The 25,684-nt window shown below is 50.2% G+C and overlaps 1 protein-coding gene across 1 annotated transcript in view; it reads right to left on the bottom strand.

The window, feature by feature from the left end:
* The window catches only part of NEXMIF (neurite extension and migration factor), a 105,667-nt gene extending 94,307 nt beyond the window's left edge, over positions 1-11,360 (bottom strand). The window contains 1 exon segment of the mRNA XM_029067212.1: positions 11,217-11,360. The gene's annotated coding sequence lies outside the window, so the exon portion shown is untranslated.
* Positions 11,361-25,684: the final 14,324 nt, after the last annotated feature.

Below are 25,684 nucleotides of genomic sequence, written 5' to 3'. Positions count from 1 at the left end.
CACTTATGTACATATCTGTAATTTATTTATTTGTATTAACGTCTGTCTCCCCCTGTAGACCGCAAGCTCACTGAGGGCAGGGAATGTGTCTCTTTATCGTCATATCGTACTCCCCCTAGAACCTAATACAGTGCTCTGTACACAGTAAGCGCTCAATAAATACGATTGATTGACTGACTGAGAATTGACTGGGGAAGCCACGTGGGACGGACCAAGAAACGGAGGCACGAAGTTAATAATAAAAATGATGGTATTTGTTAAGCGCGCACTATGTGCCAAACACTGTTCTAAATGCTGGGGTAGATACAACGTAATCAGGTTGTCCCGCTTGGGACTCACAGTCTTAATCCCCATCTTACACATGAGGTAATTGAGGCACAGAGAAGTTAAGTAACTTGCCCAAGGACACCCAGCGGACATGTGGAGGAGCCGGAATTAAAACCCAGCTCCTCTTACTTCCAGGCCCAGGCTCTTCCCACTAGGCCATCACCCTGACTCTGCCGCCTGCCTGCTGTTTCAGTCACCTAAATTTTCTGTCCCTCAATTTCCGGTCTGACTGCCCCTCACTCTTTATCGTCATATTGTACTCTGCCTAGAACTTAATACAGTGCTCTGCACACAGTAAGCACTCAATAAATATGATTGACTGACTGACCGAGAATTAACTGGGGAAGTCATCTTGGAAGAGGGAGGGCTTTCAGGAGAGATTTCATTCAATCGTATTTACTGAGCGCTTACTGTGTGCACAGCACTGTACTAAGCGCTTGGAAAGTACAATTCGGCAACAGATAGAGACAATCCCTACCCACCAACGGGCTCACGGTATAGAAGTGGGGGAGACAGACAACAAAACAGAAACAAAACAAGGAGACAGGCATCAATAGCATCAATATAAATAAATAGAACTATAGATACATATGGATTAGTAAAATAAAAGAATAATAAATATGTACTTAGATACATAAGTGCTGTGGGGAGGGGAGGGGGTAGAACAGAGGGGAGGAGGAGTAGAGGAAAAGGGGGCTCAGCCTGGGAAGGCCTCCTGGAGGAGGTGAGCTTTCAGGAGGGATTTGTCTGTGGAGAAGCAGGGGCAGGGCCTGGGTCGACTTGGTCACTGTGTATCCACCCCAGTGCTTAGTACAGTGCTTGGCACATATTAAGAGCTTAACAATTCCCATTGTTCCTATCATTATTATTATGAGCCGGGCATTTGCAAAGGGCGTGGGCTGTCTTGGCTAATTTAGCCAGTTACAATCAATCAGTCGGTGGTACTTATTCATTCAATAGTATTTATTGAGCGCTTACTATGTGCAGAGCACTGTACACGTATTATTGAGCACTTAATATGTGCAGAGCACCGTACTAAAAAGTTAGGAGAGTACACCATAACAGAGTGGGAGCCAATCTGGTAAACAGTGAAGATCAAAGCTGCTCTTCTTGGGAATTTATCCCACTCCTTGGGAAACAGCAGGACGGGATAAGATAGTGACTGGTCAGAAACTCCGGGTGCTTGCGGCGTGTGCGGGAATTTCTGCAACAGCCTGGCTGAGTGAACGCATTGTATTAAAGAAAGGACTTTTCACCCTGGGTACTAATGAAAGGCTTGGAGTTTTCCGACGTAACCCCAAGAGGATTGTTTCCTTGGAGAACTGAAACACACATTAAGGAGGGGGTGAACAGGGGTGGTCTGGAGACCAATCCTGGTCGAGGAAGCATTTAAACGGGCCAACCAGAAAGGGACTGGAAATCTGAGAGCAACGGGCGAATTGCATCGGGAGGAGAGTGTCTTCATTCGATCGTATTTATTGAGGGCTTACCGCGTGCAAAGCACTGTACTAAGCGCTTGGGAGACTACGACAGAACAACGATAGAGAAGTAGCGTGGCTCAGTGGAAAAAGCACGGGCTTAGGAGTCAGGGGCCATGGGTTCTAATTCCGGCTCCGCCACCTTTCAGCTCTGTGTCCTTGGGCAAGTCACTTAACTTCTCGGTGCCTCCGTGACCTCATCTGTAAAATGGGGATTAAGACTGTGAGCCCTACGTGGGACAACCTAGTTATCCTGTATCTACCCCAGCCCTCAGAACAGCGCTCGGCACATAGTAAGCGCTTAGCAAATACCAACATTATCATTATTATTATTAACAACAGACACATTCCTGTTCACAACGAGCTCTCAGTCTTGAACGAGTTTACGATCTAGTCTGTCTCTCTAAGAGGGGCCTCCTCCCCTCTCTAAGTTTAATTGTGTAACTTTTTGTAGTTTAGCTGTGGGCAGGGAACCTGTCTACCAAAGCTGTTGCACTGTAGTCTCCCAAGCGCTTAGTCCAGTGCTCTGCACATAGTAAGAATAATAAGAAGAAGAAGAATTATGGTACTTGTTAAGCACTTACTATGTGCCAAGCACTGTTTTAAGCTCTGGGATAGATACAAGTTAATCAGGTTGGACACAGTCCCTGTCCCACATGGGGCGCACACTCTTATCCCTATTTTACAGATGAGGTAACTGAGGCCCAGGGAAGTGAAGTGACTTGTCCAAGGTCACACAGCAGACATATGGTGGAGCTGGGATTAGAACCCAGGTCCTTCTGACTCGCGGGCCCGTGCTCTAGACACTAAGCCACGCCAACTGATTCTGGATCATCCCAATTCCAGCACAGGATCCCAGTCCCAGGTGGGGGCTGGGAAAAGGAAAAGCAGGGGGAGAAACTGGAAAACATGACCTTTGCCAGGGAAACCATAGGAGCCCACCTTGAATTTCTGAAGCGCTCTTATTTTTCGGCAGGGCCTTCCTATCAACTGCCTCGTTTAATGAATCAATCGATCAATGACATTTATCGAGTGCTTACCGCGTGCATGGCACTCGGTAGAGTACAATTCTACTCATTTGGAAGATGTGATCTCTGCCCTAAGAGTCCACAGGGGGAGAAAGACAATAGATTAGCAAGGGCCTGGGAGTCAGAAGGTCATGGGTTCTAATTCCAGCTCTTCCACACGTCTGCTTGAGTGACCTTTGACAAGTCAATTGGCTTCTCTCACCTGTCGAATGGGGATTCAATGCCCCATTGTTGTATTGTACTTCGCCAAGTGCTCAGTAGAGTGCTCTGCACACAGTAAGTGCTTAATAAATACGATTGAATGAATGAATGAATGCTTGCTCTGTGGCTATGAGCTCCAAGCAGGGCTAAGGGAGGCTTAGTAGAAAGAGCACGGGCCTGGGAGTCAAAAGGACCTGGGTTCTAATCCCGACTCCGTCAGTTGTCTGCTCTGTGATCTTGGGCAAGTCACTTCACTTCGCTGGGCCTCAGTATCCTTATCCGTAAAATGGGGATGAAGATGGTGAGCCCCATGTGGGACAGGGACTGTGTCCAACTCGATTTGCTTGTACCCACCCCAGTGACTGGAACTTAGTAAGTGCTCAACAAATACCACATTTATAATTATTATGGGGGATCCTGTACTTATTTGTGCTTAACAAATACAGAAATAATTAGATGCACAGATTGGAATCACACTCACACATGTAAACGATGGGTCCACTCATGGAGTCCTAGTATCCAGCAGGCAGGTTGTCTTGTCCTGCAGCCTAAGCCTGTAGCAAACAGGACCCATCCCCGTAGGCGCCCTGGAACGCCGGGAAAAGGTGGCCTAGTGGATAGAGCAAGGGCCTGGGAGTCCCAGCTCTGCCACATGTCTGCTGTGCGACCTTGGGCAAGCCACTTAGCCTTTCTGGACCTCAGTTACCTCATTTGTAAAATGGGGATTGTGACTGTAAATTCCACGGGGGACAGGGACTGTGTTAACCTGATTCATTTGTATCCACCCCAGCACTTAGAACAATGCCTGGCACAAAGGAAGTGCTTAACCACTGCCAATTTTCTTTTAAAAAAGGGTTAGGGTGGTTCCTCACCCACGGACCACTCACCTGAGAGGTCACAGTTCCCCGAAGGTCGGCCCTTACAAGGATGCTGAGCCGCATTTCACGGAGCATCTTTTGATGGTTGCTTTTTAATCCACTTTCCCCACTAACTGGATTTAGAATCCTTACTGTTCCCAGGGTCCCCCTCTCTGCGGGGGAGAAGTGGGTGGTGAAATGGTTTCTCCCCAGAGGGATCCACCTTGGCCCCCGCCCCTCTCCCCACTGCCTGCCAGGGAGGGCTTTGATTGGAGGCTGCAGATTCCCGCCTCTGTTCCAGGAGGCAAAGATCCCACCTCCTCCAAGCAGCCTTCCCTGCTGAGCCCTCATTTCCCCCACTCCCTCTCATTCATTCATTCAATCGTATTTACTGAGCGCTTACTCCGTGCCCGGCACTGTATTTAGAGAAGCAGCGTGGCTCAGTGGAAAGAGCCCGGGCTTGGGAGTCGGAGGTCATGAGTTCGAACCCCGGCTCTGTCACTTGTCAGCTGTGTGACTGTGGGCAAGTCACTTCACATCTCTGTGCCTCAGTTCCCCATCTGTAAAATGGGTATGAAGACTGTGAGCCTCACGTGGGACAACCTTTCATTCGTTCAATAGTATTCATTGAGCGCTTACTATGTGCAGAGCACTGTACTAAGCGCTTGGAATGTACAAATCGGCAACAGATAGAGACAGTCCGTGCCCTTTGACGGGCTTGCGGTCTAATCGGGGGAGACGGGCAGACAAGAACATGACCCTGTATGTCCCCCAGCGCTTAGAACGGTGCTCTGCACATAGTAAGCGCTTAACAAATACCAACGTCATCATTATTATTATTATTATTACTCAGTGCTTTGGAAAGTACGATAAAACAATAAACAATAAACACATTCCCTACCTGCAAAAAGCTTACAGTCTAGAGGGAGCTTACCGTCTATGCGCCTGAATATATACCCTTCAAGTACTTGATCATCACCTCACCCTTAACCCCATAGCACGTATATATTTTAACGTCTGCATCCCCCTCCTATCCGTAAGCTCAATAATAATAACAATACTTATTAAGCCCGTGCGTGGTGCCAAGCATTGTTCTAAGCCCCGGAGTAGCTTCGGATGAATCGGGTTGGACACCGTCCCTGCCCCACATGGGGCTCACAGTCTAAGTAGGCGGGAGTAAGGCCTCGTCCCCATTTTACAGATGAGGCCCGGAGAAATGGCGCGACTTCCCCAAGGACACACAGCAAAAAGGTGGTAGTATTAAAACCCAGGTTCTCTACCTCCCAGGCCACGCTCTTTGCACTAGGCCACGAGGGCAGGGATCAGATCTACCAACTCTGTTTTATCGTGCTCTTCCCAACATTCAGTATATTGCTCGGCACAAAAATAAACGCTCAATAAAAACCACCGACTGATGGGGGGAGCAATTAGAAGTCAGAAGTTATCTTCTCCCACCCTCTTCAAGGGTCCAGAAGAAAAAACCACTTCCACTGAACCTTAAATCCAACCCCTCCCTGGAGAGGCTCGGAACTTTTATTGCCATCGTTCTCGTCTGTCCGTCTCCCCCGATTAGACCGTAAGCCCGTCAAACGGCAGGGACTGTCTCTATCTGTTGCCGACTTGTTCATCCCAAGCGCTTAGTACAGTGCTCTGCACATAGTAAGCGCTCAATAAATACTATTGAATGAATGAATGAATGAACTTTGTTTTTAGCACAGTGGGAAGAGGATAAAATAGACTCCACCCCTTCAAGGAGGCATCCAGACTACCCGCTCACGCACCAACCCTCACCCCCCAAACTACCTCCCCGTAGAAGCAGCGTGGCTCAGTGGAAAGAGCCCGGCCTTGGGAGTCAGAGGTCATGGGTTCGAATCCCGGCTCTGCCACTTGTCAGCTGCGTGACTGTGGGCAAGTCGCTTAACTTCTCTGTGCCTCACTTCCCTCATCTGTAAAATGGGGATTAACTGTGAGCCTCACGTGGGACAACCTGATTATCCTGTATCTCCCCCAGTACTTAACAAATACCAACATTAAGTAAGCACTTAACGGATACCAACATTATTATTATTGCCCGGCTCCCTGTGCTTTTGGCATTGTGGATACAGCACAGGTCAGAGAGTCAGAAGATCATGGGTTCTAATCGCGCTCCACCACGTCTGCCGGGAGACGCTGGGCAAGTCACTTGGCTTCTCTGGGCTTCAGCGACCTCATCTGTAAAATGGGGGTTGAGACTGCGAGCCCCACATGGGAGAGGGATTGTGTCCAACCCGATTTGCTTGCATCCACCCCACTGCTTAGTACAGTGTTTGGAACATAGTAAGCGAATAATAATAGTGGTGTCTGGCAATGGCTTACTATGTGCCAGGCACTGTACTAAGCGCTGGGGTGGATACAAGCAAATCGGGGCTGGACACCGTCCCACAAGGGGCTCACACTCTTCGTCCCCATTTTACAGATGAGGCAACTGAGGCCCAGAGAAGTGAAGCAACTCTCCTAAGGTCACACAGCAGATAAGTGGCGGAGTTGGGATTGGTACCTAGGTCCTTTTGATTTCCAGGCCCATGCTCTATCCACTAAGCCATACAGCTGCTGCTTAAAAAATACCACAATTATTATTATTATTATTATTATTATTACTGCTACAGCAGCAACGTACCCAGGTTTCCTCTGTTTACCCTGCCCCAGAAACAAGCCTTTCGTCTGAGCCGGGCACGCCAGACCCAACGGTTAGTCCGGCTTCTCAGGCAAGAACAGAAAGGGGGGGCAGGGAGGGCAGAGGACGGTCCGGCAGACCGGGAAATGAAAGTCGGCGCTTAATCCGGCCTTATCCCTCGTGGAAATCGAGATTGCGGAGGAAAGGGGGGAGAGAGACGAAAACAAACAGAGGCGGCCTAATTATTTATACAGGCGTTTTAATCAAACAATGAAGAGCGCACAACATCAATTAATAAAGCTGGCTTCTACGAGACAAAAGAGTTACACCGCGCGCTCTAATTATCAAACCCAGCTTTGAGATGCTGTGGCTTCTTTTTCTCGCCTCCCTCCCGCCACCCCCATCTCTTTCTCCCTTTTCCCGTACACCTGGCTTAATGAACACACGCTACATTCTGGAGCTTAGGAGCCTCGTTAGCCCCAGCCTCTATTTACAAATTCATTACGGCACTGCATATTTACTAACTGTCTCCAACGGGAGGAGGGAAAGGGAATGCGGTAGACGGGGTAAAACAGAAGCTAATCGAATGCAGGTTTTGTGGGGGTGTTTTTCTGCCACTCTCTGGCTACCTCAGTCTCCCTCCTCTCGCTGTCTCTCCTCCATCTCTTTTTATCTGGGTCTCTCTCCCAGCTCCCACTCGCGCGCCCCTCACCCCCGTTCTTTCTCGCTGAAGCAGCTACTTCCACTTAACCAGAGCCCATTTCACTAGATGAGGATAAAATAGGAGCTATTAGATGTTTGCATTCGATTTCAGGGGCCCCTCCTCTCCGGTTCTCTGTGAACAAAGCCGGCTTTACAGAGTTATTTCTTCCTGTCTTACCTTGGGCTTCTCTTGATCAAACACCATTCGCTCAAACGGCGTATGTGACCAAACTAGCTAATGGCAGACCATCACCTTTTTGACAAATCACTGCACATGCCGCTCGAAAACAGATATCAACAGTAGCCTCTTCGCCTTGCAGGTTTTTTAAGATCATCTACACGCCCAGACTGGAGGTTTTCCACCCGCTGCCTCAGTGGATTCGCTATTTCTCCTTACCAACCCCCGAGATATCCTAGAATGGCTTACAAGCCGTCATTTCTGAATTTGGTTTTCCTTTGCCAAGCCAATGGCCCCTTCCCTCCTCCAAAGCCCATGACTCGAAGCCCACTTCAGCCTTTCCGGTCAGTCCATCATATTTACTGAGCGCTTACTGTGTGCAGAGCACTGTACTAGGCTCTCGGGAGAGTACGATATAACGAGAAACGTACACATTCCCCGCCCACCAGCGAGCTTTCAGAAATCACTGGGAATCACCCGACCTGGCTCTAGGTTCATTCCAAACCCCTCTGCAACGGTTTCTTCCTCCTTGGACGTTTAAGGGCATCTGGCTTCGACACTCCCCCCGGCTCCCCGCCAGCCCCACAGAACTTATGTTCATATCCTTATATTCTGCCATTTCCCCTGTCATTTATTTTACTGTCTGTCCCTCTCACTCGGGACTGTAAGCGGGCAGGGATCGTATCTACCAATTCTACTGTGTTGTCTTCGCCCCAGCGTTTAGCACAGTATTCTGCTCACATTAAGTGCTTAATAAGTGCCCTTGATCGATGGATGGATGGTTTGATGGATTGATTCGTTTTTTTCTGGGTATTTCAGGGGCAACTCTGTTCCTGCAATAGTGTGATGCTTCAGCCCGGCTCCCCAATAGGTTCCTCAAAGGCTGACATCATTTCCTCTCTCTGAACTCCCCACAGCGTTTAGGACAGGGCTCCAGTCCCCTGAGAGCTCAGGAGAGGATGCTGGCCGACTGAAGAAGGACAGGTCAACTCCTTTTTTTTTTTATATACCATTTTTTAAGCACTTACCATGTGCCCGGCACTATACTAAGCGTCGGGGTAGATGCAAGTTGATCAGGTTGGACACAGTCCCTGTACCACACGGGACTTGCAGTTTTAATCCCCATTTTACAGATGCAGTAACTGAGGCACAGGCAAGTGAAGTGACTTGCCCAAGGTCACACAGCAGGCAAGTGGCAGATCTGGGATTAGAACCCAGGTCCTTCTGACTCCCAAGCCCATGTGCTAACCACTGAGCTGCACTGCTTCTCAGGTCCGGGGCTCAGAATTCATTCATCCACTCGGTCGTACTCATTGAGCGCTTACTGTGAGCAGAGCGCTTGGGAGATTACAATATAACAATAAACAGACACATTCCCTGACCACAGCGAGCTTACAGTCAAGAGGGGGAGACAGACATGGATATAAATTAATACATAAATGACAGATATGGACATAAGTGCTGTGGGGCTGGGAGCGGGCATGAATAAAGGGAGCAAGTCAGGGTGACGCAGAAGGGAGCGGGAGAAGAGGAAAGGGGGGGCTTAGTCAGGGAAGGCCTCTTGGAGAAGATGGGCCTTCAATAAGGCTTTGAAGTGGGGGAGAGTCATTGTCTGTCAGATTTGAGGAGGGAGGGCGTTCCAGGCCAGAGGCGGGACGTGGGCGAGAAGCTGGCGGTGAGACAGACAAGAACGAGGTACAGTGAGAAGGTTGGCATTAGAGGAGCAAAGTGTGTGGGCTGGGTCGTAGTAGTAGAGTAGCGAGGTAAGGTAGGAGGGGGCGTCCATGTTCGGGGGAACCGGAGCGGAAAGCCAAATGCTTGGGAGGAAGTGAGGGAGGGTCCAGGGGAATCTCCCTCACGGCACAGGGTGCGCTCATTCTCTGGGGGAGACCGTCGGCTGAGGGATGACCAAATCTCCACCTCAGGCCCCGGGTTCTCCCTTTGCCGTACACTCTTCTCTCTCCTCCTGCCCGTGGGACAATTCCAAATGGGGGAGCCACCAACACCCGACAATGGAATTCCTATCCTCTGCCCCTCCAGTTGCCACTCTCTGAGCTCCTCACAGATTCCCTCATTCGGCCGCCATTCCAACCCCTCCACTAACCCCCCACCTCTCCACCCCCCCGGGATAGTCCGGGCTCCCCGGCTCCCCTTCAGTGCCTTCCCACTCAATCTCCCCTATCTCCTGTCCTCCTGCTCCTCATCCCAACCTGGAGCATTTCTTCTTTTGACGTCGTATCACCCCCAGACCCTATATAAATCATTTGAGAATGATAATACGTAAACCCGATATTACTCTCTCCTCTCCTCCAAACTCTCTGCCGGTTTCCCATGACTCTCTGTGTCAAACTAAAGTCGTCCCGATTGGCTCCAAGGCCCTCCGCTCCCTGATCCGACCTTACCTATCTGCCCTTTCGACCTTCCATTCCCCAACCAGCTATTTTAGAGAATCAGCGTGGCCTAGTGGAGAGAGCACGAGCCTGGGAGTCGGAAGGATCTGGGTTCCGATCCCAGCTCCTCCACTTGTCTGCTGTGTGAGCTAGGGCAAGTCACTTCACTTCTCTAGGCCTCAGTTACCTCATCTGTAAAATGGGGATTAAGACAGTGAGCCCCATGTGGGACATGGACTGCTTCCAACCTGATTAGCTTGTATTGTGCCCAGCCCAGCGCTTAGTACAGTGTCTGACACATAGTAAGCACTTAACAAACACCATTAAAACAATAATAATAAAGATTGAGACGTCTTGGTTCCTCTCGAGCCAATCTTCTAGCCGTACCTTGTTTTCTTCTCTTACCTCCTTCCCCTCTTCTGCTGGCTTGGAACTGTCTCCCTCGCCGAGTCAGACAGACCACAGCTATCCCCAGAGTCAACATCCCAACTCTTCCGAATATTTTTACAAATACGTTTCCCCCATTAGAACGTCAGCTCCCTGTGGGCACTTGGTTATTCTCTACCTTCCAAGTACTTAGCACAGCACACCACACGAAGTGAGTGCTCAATAAATATTACCACTAGCACCACTATTGGTATTTTTCAGATGAACTTGGACTTAGCAGCGTATAGCCATCTAATAATTAATAATGATTACGGTATTTGTTAAATGCTTACTCTGTGTCAAGCACAGAGTAGGTGCTGGTTAATCAGGCTGGACGCAGTCCCTGTCCCACATGGGGGTCCGACTCATCCCCATTTTACAGAAGAGGTAACTGAGACCCAGAGATGTGAAGTGACTTGCCCATGGTCACACAGCAGACAAGCGGCGGAGCCGGGATTAGAACCCAGGTCCTTCTGCCTCTCAGCCCCGTGCTCTATCCACTAGGCCACGCCGCTTCTGTTCTATCATCATTAATTGTTGAGAGAAAAATCTCCTAGTTAAGGGAAACGCGCAGAGAAATATTGCCCTCTTTACTGACGCCAGCATTAAATAAAAACCCAGTTCTGAACGATAACCAATTAGTATCAGGATAGGATCGAATTGTTATTATTGCTGCTGTTTCTACAGATCTCAGTTACACCGCTGTGGCAAACCCGGTAAGAACAGATCTCCTGCGGGGGTCCTAGGTCCCCACCCCCAAAACGAGAAAGGCCCCGAAGATTCCCTTGCTACTGGACTACTTGCCCTGTCCCACCAAATCCCGGCTGAAAACCGAGTCTTTTTCGTTCATTCAACCGTATTTATCGAGCGCTTCCTGTGAGCAAAGCACTGTATTAAGCGCTTGGGAGAGTACAATATAACAACAAACGGACACATTCCCCACCCACAACGAGCTTCGGACGGAGACCGCTATTACCTTTCGAGCGCTTTTCTTCAGAGTTGCGGAGAGCACCTGTCAGTCACCCTCACGGGTGTCCTCGTTTCACGGGGAGGGCAACCGAACTCAAGTGAACAGAGGAGTCCAGCCGTGCGGCAGTCTCTGCCCAAAGGAGGCGGTTGTAGGGAAAAACGGATTTAACGACATTCGGGCCTGGACGGCGAACGGACTTCCGGAGGCGGAAAAAGGAATCGAGAGGTCATCTTGGTCAGTCTCCTGCCTCCGGAAAGGGAACGTTCCATCGCCAGGGGAAGAAAGCTGCCTGTCCTCCCTGTTCCTCCCACCCACCTCCCCAAATGAGTTTTCCCCTCTTCTTGACAAGAAGCCAGAGACAGCTGTGGCAGAACACGTTTAGACTGTGAGCCCGTCATTGTGCAGGGACTGTATCTGTGGCCGAATTGTACATTCCAAGCGCTTAGTACAGTGTTCTGCACATAGGAAGCGCTCAATAAATACTACTGAATGAATGACCGTTCAACTAGCATTTCAGACCTGGAGAGGTACACAGAAAAGACTCCTGTCCTGCTCAAGTCCAGGGGTCTGGGTAATGACACTAATCATTCGTTCATCCATTCAATCAATCAATCATATTTACTGAGCGCTTACTGTGTGCGGAGCACTGTACTAAGCACTTGGGAGAGTGCAATGTAACAACAAACACATTCCCTGTCCACAGCAAGCTTACACTCTGGGGGGGGAAGCAGACATTAATATAAATAAATAATAACGGAACCTGTTAAGCGCTCTAAAAGGTCAGTCAACTGAATTTATCGGGCGCTCACTGTGTGCAGAGCACCGTATTAAGCGCTTGGATGTAACAATATGATAGCCACATTCCCTGCTCACAGCAAACTTGCAATCTAGACGGGGAGACAGACATTAATGTAAATCAATGAATAAGCACAGTGCTAAGCGCTGGAGTAGATATTCATTCGTTCCTTCAATCATATTTATTGAGCACTTACTGTGTGCAGAGCACTGTACTAAGCACTTGGGAAATTACAATATGACAATGAACAGACACATTCCCTGATCCCAATGAGGTTTCAGTCTACATACAATATAATCAGATCAGGCTCAGTCCTTGCCTCACACAGAAGTCACAGTCTAAGGGGGAGGGAGGGCAGGTAGCCTATCCCCATTTCACAGATGAGGAAACTGAGGTCCAGAGAAGTGAAGTGACTTGCCCAATATCACACTGCAGACAAGTGGCAGGGCCGGGATCAGTACTGGTCCTCTCCGGGGCTCTTTTTTGGGGGTGGAAGAAGGGGAAGGGTGTGTGTATGTGTGTATATGTGTCTATGTGATGGGAGTAAACCAATAAGACCACACCTGGCAGATTTCTAAATTTGGTGGGGAGGGGGAGAAAGGTGAGGGGGAAATATGCACTCGTGGTAGAGAAGGGAGGAAGCGAATCCAGAGCAGCAGAGGAATCGGGGTTTCCTCTCCCTCCATTCCTTCCCTGCAACGTTCCCGCCACTCAGTTTTGTGAAGGTGTAAAGACCCCTGGCACCCCGGCCCCACTGGCAGCCAAAGCAGCATCAAGGGGGCAGCGGGGCACGGTTCAGTAGGGAAGCAGCGTGGCTCATTGTGGAAAGAGCCCGGCCTTGGGAGTCAGAGGTCGTGGGTTCAAATCCCGGCTCTGCCACTTGTCAGCTGTGTGACTGTGGGCGAGTCACTTCACTTCTCTGTGCCTCAGTTCCCTCATCTGTAAAATGGGGATTAACTGTGAGCCTCACGTGGGGCAGCCTGATTATCCTGCATCTACCCCAGCGCTTAGAACAGTGCTCTGCACCTAGTAAGCGCTTAACAAATACCAACATTGTTATGATTATTAAAATCCCTAGGCCGGACTCCGGGGCCCTGGCCTGAATCTCGGCCATTTTGAGAAAACAGTGGGTCATCTTCCTAACTTTGTCTCCTTGATGGGGCACGGCAGACTGAGAAGTCTAACGGGTTTGGACAGACCAAGAGGCAGAGGTCTCCTCTTGTAGACCGTATGCTCCTTGTGGGCGCGGATCGCGTCTACCAACTCTGTTCCATGGTATTTTTCCAAGCGCTTGGCACAGTGGTCTGCACACAGGAAGCGCTCAATAAATACCACGGATTGATTTAAAGGCAAAGTGTGGTAAACCTCAAGCCAAAAGGAACGTTTACAAGGCTGTGTTGGGGGCCAGTCTTCAATAGAGGCACTTATCACCAATAACTGCAATAATCGTCATATCTGTCAAGTGCTTACTATGTGCCAAGCACACTGGAGGTAGATACAAGATAATCAGGATGGACGCGGTCCCTGCCCGTCCTGGGGCTCACAGGCTCAATCTCCATTTTAAAGATAAGGAAATTGAGGGTCGGAGGAGTTCGGTGACTTATCCAAGGTCTAGCATCAGGCTAGAGGCAGAGTTGGGCTGCGGACACAGGTCCTCTGATTCCCAGACCCGTGTTCTCTCCGGTAGGCCACGCTGATCCCAACTGTCAATTTTCTCATCACAGCCCTGCCGGGAGAACGGAACCAGGCCCTCCTGACCCTCTTGTCAGTCAATCAATAGTACTTATTGAGCGCTTACTGTGTACAGAGCACCTCAATAATAATAATAATAATAATTATGATACTCATTAAGCACTTACTACGTGCCAGGCACTGTACTAAGCGCTGGGGTGGATACAAGCAAACTGAGTTGGACACAGTCCCTGTCTCACGTAGGGGCTCACAGTCTCAATCCCCGTTTTCACTTTACTAAGCGTTTGGGAGAGTAGTATATACCAGGACGATAATAATGATGATATTTGTTAAGCGCTTAGTATAGGTCAAGCACTGTTCTAAGTGCTGGGTAGATATAAGCTAATCGGGTTGCGTAACAGACACACATTGTTATAATGTACTCTCCCAAGTGCTTAGTAGAGCGCTTTGCACACAGTAAGCGCTCAGTAAATATGACTGAACAAATTCCCTGCCCAGAATGAGGGCCGGATACAGGAACCCCAATCACATTTCCTTCATACCCCGACCAAAAGCTTCAGTGCTCCTTCAGCTCCCTCCTGACCTCTCAAAGTCCTCCGGCCTGTAGTTGGGAGCAGTGGGAAATCAGACCCCACCAAAGGTCTGCCCTTCATCCCCAGGCCCCTTGCAGATGCCAAAACGGATCTGCCCCAGTGGGGCCTGCCGGTGAGAGGAAACTCACTGCATCGGGCTAAAGAGGCTTATTATTAGAAGGGGGCGTTGGCTGTGTTCTATATTAGGTGGAGGCAAGAGCGGCGGTGTTTTAGAATATTCCCAAGGCTGGTTATAAAAATCCGGCTGAGACGATCCTGCCGGTCGTCTCCACCCAAGCTTCACGGTGGCGTCGCCGCTCTTTACATTCTTAGCCAGCTGGAAAGAGTGGGCGGGGATGGAAGGGAGAGAAAAATTTCCACGCGTATCTCTGGGAACCAGGGGCGCGGGGGGCGGGGTGGGAAAAGCACCCGAGAAGGGAAACGCGGAAGGGAGAGATTTGTAGGGTCTGATAATGCTGCGCTCCTGGCTTCAGAGAACAAAGACAGAATGGATGTTTCACGGGGGGAAAGTGGTGCTATACATCACAACTAGCAACACACACACAGACACACACATATAAACACCCACACCACACACACTCACACACACACACAAAACCACCCGCTCGGCGCTCTTCTCCTTCCTGACTCAAGGCTGGGTACCTCCTGGAGGAAGCCGTCTTCCCTCTCCCACCTCCGAAGTCTTCCGCAGGCATCTGAGTCCCGGAGCAAGACTGGACTGGAAAGCTTTAGGGGAAAGAGCGGAGGTCCCTCCGCAAGGCCTTCTGGGAAAATCCGGGATCAAGGGCCACCTCGGGAGGGAGCTAACGATGAATCCCGCTGAATCGGTCCGGGCCGAGGCCACCCCCCCCCCTCGCTTCAACCCTTTTCCACAAGGGGTTTCCCCGGGTTCCTGGTCCAGGTGCCGGTCTGAAATTTCCATTAGCTCAAAACTCCAGACCAGGGCTTTGGGGTCCTTCATCAAGTGGCCATTCCCTTGGCTTTTTACCGGACAGCCAGCCGGATGGTCCCGTGTCTGGCCTTGGCCATCCTATCCTTCACCTCCTTCTCCCTTGCTGCCCCCCCATAATATAATCACTCATGCTAAGGTAGGTATTGATGTCTGCCCCCCCCCCCCGCCATACTGTAAGCTCACTGTGGGCAGGGAATGTGTCTGTACATTGTTGTACTGTACTCTCCCAAGTGCTCTGCACACTGTGAGCGCTCAATAAATATGACTGAATGAATGAATGAACAGTACTTGTTAGGTGCTCACTATGTGCCAAGCCCTGGGCCAGACACAACCGCAGCAGAGCAGACACAGTCCCTGTCCCAGACAGGGCTCCGCTCCAAGTGGGAGGGGAAGCAGGTATTGAATCCCCATTTTACAGATGAGGGAACTGAGGCCCAGAGAAGTGAAGTGACTTGGCCCTGGCCTCACAGCAGCAAAGTATCAGAGCTGGGATTAAAACCCCGGCCTCTTGGGCCTCAGGTCTCCGCTCTTTCCGTTACTGTGTCTCATTTAATTAACTTGTACCTACCCTAGAGCTCAGAACAGCGCTGAGAAGCAGCATGGCCTAGGGGATAGAGCACGGGCCCGGGAGTCGGAGGACCTGGTTCCTAATTTCAGCTCTGCCACCTGTCTGCTGTGTGAAATTGGGCAAGTCATTTCACTTCTCTGGGCCCAGTTCTTTCATCTGTGAAATGGGGATTAAGACCGGGAGCCCCACGTGGGACTCGGACTGGGTGTCCGATCTGATTAACTTGCATCTATCTCTACGCTTCCCCTCTCAGGGTCGCGCCTGGAGAGTCTCCAGGACTCTACCAGTCACAACTACAGGAGGGAGAGTCGAGCCCCTCCGGAAGGTCATTCCAGCCCGGGAGGGTGAGAATTTCCCTCGAGAGGTAGGCTGCCCTTTGTTACCCCAGTTGGGGCCGAGCCACCAGAGACCAGATGCCCCGGAGGGCTGCGGCTGGGTGAGGGGAGGGGAAATTGCAAAAGGAGGAAGTGGAGGAAACAGGAAGGGGGAATTAGGGAATAATGCAGTCCTGGCAGAGGTTCGGCCCTGGAGACCGGACTGGTCCAGGTTTTATCTCCGCCACTGGGAAGCGGGGACTCAAGCCTGGCTACCACGGCAGCAGACCGGGCTCCCCTACATCTCCTCACTCCTCTACGCCGAAAGCTCACTGTGGGCAGGGAATGTGTCCGCTATATTGTTAGATTATACTCTCCCATGCGCTAAGTACAGTGCTCTGCACACAGTTAGCACTCAGTAAATACGACTGACTGACTCTCCCACTTCACCCCAGCTTTCCCGCTTCGCTCCACTCAAATCAAAACCACCTACCCACTTTCCCTCTTTTTTAATGATGTTTGTTAAGTGCTTACTATCTGCCAGGCACTGTTCTAAACACTAATCAGGTCGGACACAGTCCCTGTCCCACATGGGGCTCACAGTCTTAAGGCCCATTTTACAGATGAAGGGAACTGAGACCCAGAGAAGGGAAGTGACTTGCCCAAGATCACACGGCAGGCAAGTGATGGAGCCAGGATTAGAACCCAGGTCCTTCTGACTCCAGGCCCGTGCCCTATTCACTAGGCCACGCTGTTTCTCTTTCTGGTCTCTCTTGCCACCCTCCCCATCCTGTCTGCCTGGAGCTCCCTCCCGCCTTCAATCACTCAGTAGAACCCGGCCCTGACTCTGGGCTGAGCACTGTAGTAAGCGTTCAGGAGACTAAGCGGGAGACGGTAGACACATTCCCTGACTCTGCGGAGTTCACGTCCAGCAGACCACCGCTCTCCCTCTTTCCGAGGCCCTGCGAACATCCCACCTCCTCCAGGAGGCCTTCCCTGACTAAACTTTCATCTCTCATCCTTGGTTCCTCACCAACTGCCCCTTCCCCATCAACCAGGTACCCGGAGTCCCCCGGGAGCACTTAGGAACAGGGCTTTTTAAAAATGTGCTTACTTTAAGACAAACACCGTTCTCAGCGCTGAGGTGGGTGCAAGTTAACTGGGTCAGACACAGTCCCTGTTCCCCACAGGTCTCACAGTTTATACTTCGTTCTTTCTCCATTCCTGCAATTTATCTTAACGTCTGTCTCCCCGTGCTAGATGGTAAGCCCCTTCAGGGCAGGGATCATGTCTTCTATAGTGTACTCTCTCGAGCGCTCAGTTCCGTGCCCGGCACAAAATCAATATGTACCATTGATTACTTGATTGACTGATTCTTCCCATCCACAGTGGCTCACGGCCTAGGCCCTGTTGATTCGACTCCCGGGTGAATTTTCCTCCGCTCCCCGCTTCTGGGCCAACGTGGGCATTGGTCTGTTGCAGCTGTGAGAGGCAGGGGAGAGCAGGGTCCCTGTGAGAGGGGGCTGTGAGAGGGGGCTATTCAGGGTCCCCGGAGGAGGTCTGGTTGCCTCCAATTTGGGGGCTCGGTGGTCCCGATTGCAGAGAGCCGACACGCCCCCTCCTCTCTCGGGGTTCAGTGGGGTCACGGGCTCCCCGCCCACCGGATCGCTCCAAGCCACCGCCGAACGATTTCCCCGGCACCCAACTGCCCTTTGCGTTCAAGTGCCGCTTCTCAAAAACACGCATCCCTCCCTCCCTCCCTCCCCGCGGCCATTTCGTGACCCTTCAGGAACTTCCGTTGAAAAGCGGAATGCACTTAGCCTCATCCACAAAGCCCTGTGAAAGCGCACATTTAATCAGCACAGCCCTGATTTGTTGGCCTTCTTCATCTGGGGCCCGATTTCCGATGCTGAAATTCCGATTTGCTCTCCCGACCCTCGGACCTTCAGCCCAAGAATGTCATTTTTAATGCTGGCCACTTGGCTGGCCACAAAGAGAGTATACAAATCCAATAAAGAACCAGGGAATGAGTAAAGAATGAGGGAGAGGGAGGGGGGAGAGAAAGAGAGAGAATTGGACAGAGGGGAGGAGAAACCGGGGAATTGGGGTGGGGTAGACACAGAGGCAGAGTGATGGGGAGGGGAAGGAGTGACAAGGACAAGAATTAAGAGATAGAAGGAGAGGAAGGGAGGAAGACAAGAAAGAAAGAAGAGTGGAAGGGAAAGAGAGAAGGGGGTGGAGGGAAGGAGGGAGAGATGGAAGGAAGGCAGAAGGGAGGGAGGAAGAAAAGAATAGAAGAACAGAGAAAGGGGAAAGGGGTAGAGGAAGGGAAAAAGGGAATCAATCAATTCTATTTATTAACCGCTTACTGTTTGCAGAGCACTAAACGGAGAGCTTGGGAGAGTACAATATAGCAATATAACAGGGTGGAGGGGCACGTTCCCTCATTCCCTGCCCACAGCGAGCTTACGATCTCAAGGGAAGAGGAAGACATGGGGAGAGGGAGGGAAGGAGGTTGGATGGAAAGCGGAGGTGGAGAGAGGAGGGAAGAAAGCAGGGATGCAGGTAGTGAAGAGAAAGTAAAAAGGGCCAGAGGCAGAAAATGAAAAACGAAGTCCAAGGCAAAGTCCAGGTGAAACTGTAGCCGAGCCCCTCCCAGGTGGCCTCCTGCCAGGAAGATTTTGGTGGATGGTGATTCTTTTTTTTTTTAAATGGTATCTGTTAAACTCTTACTACTGCCAGGCACTGAACTAAGCCCTGGGGGTAGATATAAGCTAATCAAGTTACACACAGTTCCGGTCCCATGCGGAACTCACAGTCTTAATCACAATTTTACAGATGAGGAAACTGAGGACCATAGAAATGAAGTGACTTGCCCAAGGTCATACAGAAGAGAAGTGGTGGAGTCCAAGTCCTTTTACTCCCGGGGCCCTGCTCTATCTACTAGATCAAATGATCCTGATGGGCTGCCCCACTCTGCTTCCCAGGGCAGAGAGCTTTCAAATCTGTTTCCCCTCTTCTAGACTGTAAGCTCGCTGTGGCCAGGGAATGAGTCTTTCCCAAGTGTTTAGTACAGTGCTCTGCACACAGTAAGCGCTCGATAAAAATTATCGAGTGAATGAATGAATGGATGTGTGCCTCTTGCTTGCCAGGGTTCGGCACTTGAAACAGCAGAGGAGGCTCTCTCTGAGCTACTGTGGCTTTCCCGACATTTGAAAGAGATGGAGACCGCAGAGGGGCTCTCCCTGCCACATGCCCAGAGAGCTGCCATTTTGGTTTTTGCCTGGCCTGTGGCCTCTGTTCATTTTAGGCCCTCCCCGCCTGGTATTCCCTCCCCGGTCCGAGCCACCAGGACTTCACTCTTCCATATCCCCCCTAGGGCCACATTTACTCTCATCTTTGCCAGACAGAGGCCTTTCCTTTTCCCAAAATGACACTGAAAGGTGCCTCCTCCGGGGACTCTTCCCAGACTCACCTCATTCCACTCCACCACACTAATCACCCCGGTAATCATCGGCCCCTAAGTCCTTGCCCCACCTTCTCTCATGGATTTAGACCAACTCCGCTTTGAAATCGGTACTGGAAGCACCATCTGACACATTAAAAAATCATACTCTGGTCCTTCCCCCTCAGTCGAATATACCAAATCTCTCTCCATCTCCAAGTACCACCATTAGTTTCTGTGTAGGTAAAAGGAGATTCTTCCAGAACTCCCGGCCTCTGTTTGGAAACCCAGGAAGCTCTCGGGGTCAGAGAAATGAAGGGACTTGACCAAAGTCACACGGCAGACAAGCGATGGAGCCAGGATTAGAACCCATGACCTTCTGACTCCAAGGCCCGTGTGTGTGTATATGAGTGTTTCTGTGCGTGGGTGAGAATGGGTTTAAAGGGAGCGTGTACGTATTTGAATTTTACTGATTTCCACCCATTCGTAGCTTTCCTCCTCCTCCTTCCCTTCCTCTGTCACTCCACCGCCTCTCCACAGTCCTGGGGGTTGTCTCATGTGAGATTCCAGCAGACACTTGGAAAGAACTCTTTGAGGCTCCACATCAACATGCAAAGGAGGAGACAGGTCTGGGGTGGGGTGGGGGGAATCTTGCATTTTCCCTGCAGCTCCGGCTTGGAAGGGTCGGGGGAGGGGGCTTTTGGACCACTGGTCCAAAGGAGAGAGGGCCCGGTGCGGAAATGATCTTCTTCAGCGCCAGAGGGGCTGATTCAACAGGGTCTAAAACCTCTTGAGTTAAGCACAGAGTAAACAGGCAAACCCAAGTGGCTGTTTAGTTTGGTGGAGAAGGTTTGGCACAGGAGCCAAAATCGTCTCCGAGCTGGGAGCTGGCCAAAGCCGGCATCGGCAATGCAGTCAATCAATCAAGAGTATTTACTGAGTGCTTAGGGTGTGCAGAGCAATCAATCAATCAACTGTATTTATTAAGTACCCAATTGTGTGCAGAGCACCGCATTAAGCGATTGGAAGAACAAAATACAACAGAAATGGGGAGATAGCATGGCCTAGTGGATAGAGCATGACCCTGGGAGGCAGAAGGATCTGGGTTCTAGTCTCGGCTCTGCCACTTGTCAATTGTGTGACCTTGGGCAAGTCACTTCACTCTCTGTGCCTCATTTCCCTCATCTGTAAAATGGGGATTAAGACTGTGAGCCCCATGTGGGACAGGGACTGTGTCCAATCTGATTAACTTGAATCTACCCCAGCACTTAGAACAGTGCCTGGCACATAGCAAACACTTTTAACAAATACCATTAAAAAAAATCAGCAGACATGCTCCCTGTCCACAATGAGCTTACAGCCTAGAAGATTGTACTCATCGCTTGGGAGAGTACGACAGAGTGAGTAAACCCGATCCCTGTCCTCGAGGAGCTTAGACTCTAACGGGGGAGACGGACGCTAAACTAAATTCCGGGTAACGAAGAGCAACAGAGAATAAGAATATGAACGGAAGCACTGTAGGGGTGGGGGACGGTGAGTATTTAGGTGGTTCAGAAGGACCTACTAAGGTGTCAAGGAGTGTACTAAACGCCGGGGTAGATCCAAGACAATCAGGTCAGGCACAGGCCCTGTCCCACATGAGGCTCACAGTGTAAGTGGGAGCGACGTGTATGGGAGGGATGGCGGGGAGAGGCTGTGTATGAGTGTGTTTGTGTACAGGTATGTGGATGTGTGTGCACGCGGGTGAGCACTAAGTGGGAGAATAGTGTGGGGAGAGGAGCGATTAGCCAGGGAAGGCTTCCTGGAAGTGATGTGATTTTAAAAGGGCTTTGAAGCTGGGGAGAGGGCAAGGGGTCAACAGAGAGAGGGACGAGATAGGGGCGCAGCAAGAAGTCTGACGTTAAAGGAGTGAAGGCAGGATCGTAGTGGGAAAGGAGTGAGGTTAGGTAAGGAGAGAACTGAAAGAGCGCCTTAAAGCTGATGGTCAGGGGTTAGTGCCTGATGCAGGGAGGGAGTGTTTTGAGGAGAGGGAAATACGCATAGACTGATGTTTTCAAAAATGACCTGGGCAGCAGAGTGAAGTATGGATTGGAGAGGGGAGAGTCTGGAGTCTGCCTTACCAGTTGTTCCAGGCAGTTCATTCATTCATTCATTCAATCGTATTTACTGAGCACTTACTATGTGCGGAGCACTGTACGAGGTGCTTGGAATGTACAATTCAGCAACAGATAGAGACAATCCCTGCCCAACAACGGGCTCACAGTCTAAACTCCCTCCTCAAACCCCTTACCCCCCCAGCCTCCTACCTGGTCACCTATTTAACTGAGACAATCGAAACTATCAGGCGTGATCTACCTAAAATCTCCCCGGCTCCTCTCCAGGCCCTCCCTCCTCCTCTACTCTCCCACCTTTCCCAGCAGTATCTCAAGAAGAGTTCTCCTGTCTTCTCTCATAATCCACCCGCTCCACCTGCTCTTCCTACCCCATCTCTTCGCTCTTATCAAAGCCTCCCTGCTTCCCTGCCTGACTGCCACCTTCAACCATTCACTCTCCAATGGCTTCTTCCTCACTGCTTTCAAATATGTCTATATCTTCCCTATCCTAAAAAGTCTCCCCTTGCCCCAAGGTTCCTTCCCCCACTCCATTACCCCATTCCCCACCTACCATTTCTCTCCAAACACCTTGAGTAAGTATCTACACCCAGTTTCAAGTTCTTCTCCAATTCTCTCCTTAACCCCCTACAATCTGGATTCCACCCCCTTCGTGCCACAAAAATATCCTCTCAAACGTCACCAAAGATCTCCTTCTTGCTGAATCCGGTGGCCTCTTCTCCACTCTAATCCTTCTTGCCCTCTCAGCTGCCTTTGACCACCCCCTTCTCCTGAAAACATTATCCAACCTCAGCTTCACCGACACTGCCCTTTCCTGGCTCTCTTCCTATCTCTCTGGCCGCTCATTCTTAGTCTCTTTCACGGGCTCCTCCTCTGCCTCCCACCTCCTAACTGCGGGGGTCCCTCAAGGCTCAGTTCTGGGTCCCTTTCTATTCTCCACCCACACCCACTCCCTTGGAGAACTCATTCATTCCCATGGCTTCGATTACCACCTCTAGGCAGACGATTCCCAAATCTCCAGCCCTGATCTCTCTCCCCCTCTGCAGTCTCACATTTCCTCCTGCCTTTAAAATATCTCTACTGGGATATCCTGCTGACCCTTCAAACTTAACATGTCCAAAATAGAACTCCTTATCTTCCCACCCAAATCCTGTCCTCCTCCTGATTTTCCCATCACTGTAGACAGCACCGCCATCCTCCCCATCTCACAGGCCCGTAACCTTGGCGTTATCCTCGACTCATCTCTATCATTCAACATACCTATTCAATCTATCACTAAATCCTGTTAGTTCAACCTTTACAACACTGCTAAAATCTGCCCTTTCCTCTCCATCCAAACTGCTACCGTGTTAACCCAAGCACTTATCCTCTCCTGCCTTGATTACTCTATCAACCTTCTTGCCGACCTCCCTGCCTCCTGTCTCTCCCCAACTCCAGTCGATATTTCACTCTGCTGCCCCGATCATTTTCTTACAAAAACATTCACGCCAAGTTTACGCACATCTCAAGAACCTCCAGGGGTTGCCCATCCACCTCCGCATCCATCAGAAGCTCCTTACCATGGGCTTTAAAGCACTTGATTTCCTTGCCCCCTCCTACTTTAATTACCTCGCTGCTTTCCTACTCCAACCCAGCCCGCACTCTTCACTCCTCTAATGCCAATCTATTCACCTTACCTTGCTCTCGTCTACCTCCCTGCCAATCTCTTGTCCACGTCTTGCCTCCAGCCTGGAAGGCCTTCCCTCTTCATCTCCAACAGATAATTACTCTCTCCACCTTCAAAACCTTATTGAAGGCTCATCTCCTCCAAGAGGCCTTCCCTGTCTAAGGTCTCATTTACACTTTTCCCATTCCTTTCTGCATCTCCCTGACTTGTTCTGTTTATTCACTCCTCCCTCAGCCCCATAGCACTTACGTACGTATCCATAATTTATTTATTTACATAAATGCACATCTCCCCATTTAGACTGTGAGCTCGTTATGGGCAGGGAATGTGTCTACCAACTCTGTTATATTGAACTCTCCCAAGTGCTTGCTATAGTAAGTGTTCAATAAATACAAGTGATTGATTGGAGGGAGGTAGGTCAGCGAGGAGCCTGACAAATGCAAAGATACATCTACTCCCAGAAGTCTTCCCAGATTAACTCTGCTATCTCCACCCCCCCCATTTTTTCTGCTGAAACCGATACATTCAATATATTTATGGAACCGAGCCAAGAATCGAGAGCCTGCCTAGCATATTTACCGATGGCATTAAATTATGAGGATTTGGCAGTCCTCTGAGAGGCAATAATAAAATTAAGTGACTCTGAGCATAATTATCATAATAATAACGATAATAATGACATTTATTAAGCGCTCACTATGTGTCAAGCACTGTTCTAAGGGTTGGGGTAGAGACAAGTTAATCAGGTCAGAACCAGTCCCACTTGGGGCTCACAGTCTCAGAGGGAAGAACAGGTATTGAACTCCCATTTTACTGATGAGGTAACTGAGGACCAGAGAAGTCAAGTGACTTGCCCAAGGCCAGACAACAGGCAAGCGGCAGAGCCTGCAATCCAATTGGGAGAAACAGGCAGCCGTAGATTTTTTTTCCCCAGTATTTACAAGTGGTGGGAACGTGAGAAAAACAGGGGTGTAACGGGAAGTAGCAAGAGTTTGGGTGGATGAAATAGACTAATAAACCCAGGCGCTGAGAATGGGTCAGTCTCAGTCAATTTTATTTATTGAGCGCTTACTGTGTGCAGAGGACTTTACTAAGCGATTGGGAGAGTACGTTATACCAAAAAACAGACCCATGCCCAGTCCACAACGAACTTACAGTCTAGAGGCAGTCTACAGTCTCTTGGCAATGACTGTGCAGGGACTACGGAATTATAGGGATCCAAATCCCAGGGACCTTGTTGGCCTGGATGCCATTTTGAAGTCAAATCCAAGATGGTGGGATCGTGTGGAATTTGAGAGGCTCAACCGACCGCTCTTCTCCCAATCCACCCCTCTCCCACATACTCTCCACCTCCTTGGCCAGGGTTGAGGCCCAGGGGAAAACGACGGAGTGTGGGAAAGGGAAGGAGGACGATGAAAGAGAGGACAATAAGGCGGACGCCGAACACGGATTTCCAAACCTGACAAGGGTGCAGGAGCCTGAAAGAACTTCTCTCAAAGGCACCTGGCTGCGGCCGCCACCACCCCTCAAAGAGGTTCGAAAACCCGACTGACGCTGTCTCCGCTCTGACCTCAAACGTGGCTTTCGGCACCCCCAACTGCAAGGGTATAAACCTGATCTGGAGAAACCTTAGGCACTAGAGGCTCTTGCCAGAAAAGTTCAATAGAGCTTTGTAGCCGGAAGGATTCTCTGAAGAGGCCGTTTCATGCGCTTCTTTTGTGTGCCGGAACCTCTCTTTCATCTACATATCTAGATAATTCTTGCTAAAAGCCAGGTGGTCATTTGGGCATAATTAAAATATGTTTCTTGCTAGCTATTTTCCAGAGTATCTTCCGCTTGCCCAGTCCCTTCAATCGGTGATATTTTTTTTAACAAGGGATGAAATGCCGTTGATTCCTTTTATTAAGGTGACTGAGAGGTCCCCACATAAAGAGACTCAGACTCACTTCCAGTGTGCAACAGAGAAGAACCCACGGGTAGGTAAAGGTCGGTGGGGCGGGGGGCAGTGAGAAGGGAGAGGGATAGAAAAAAGTTAAAATGAGGAGGAAAGGAAGGCGGGAGGCAGGGAGGAAGTGGAAGAGAGAGAAGGCAAGAGGGAGTTTAGAGAGAAAGGAGAAACAGAGAACTGAGCAAAAGAAAATAAGGGAAAGAGAGAGAAAGAGATACAGAGAGGCAGAGACAGAGAGAAAGAGACACTGCAACGAGGGAAAGAAATACAGAGAGGAAAAGAGTAGCAGAGAAAGGAAGACAGAGATAGAGAGCCAGTGAGACATCGATAAAGTAGAGTGAGACTGAGATGAGATAGAGAGACAGAGAGAGAGACAGAGATGCCGAGGG

This window comes from Ornithorhynchus anatinus, chromosome 6 (genome assembly GCF_004115215.2).
Source record: "Ornithorhynchus anatinus isolate Pmale09 chromosome 6, mOrnAna1.pri.v4, whole genome shotgun sequence".
Lineage (NCBI taxonomy): Eukaryota > Metazoa > Chordata > Mammalia > Monotremata > Ornithorhynchidae > Ornithorhynchus > Ornithorhynchus anatinus.
This window is presented reverse-complemented; position numbering and strand designations above follow the sequence as displayed.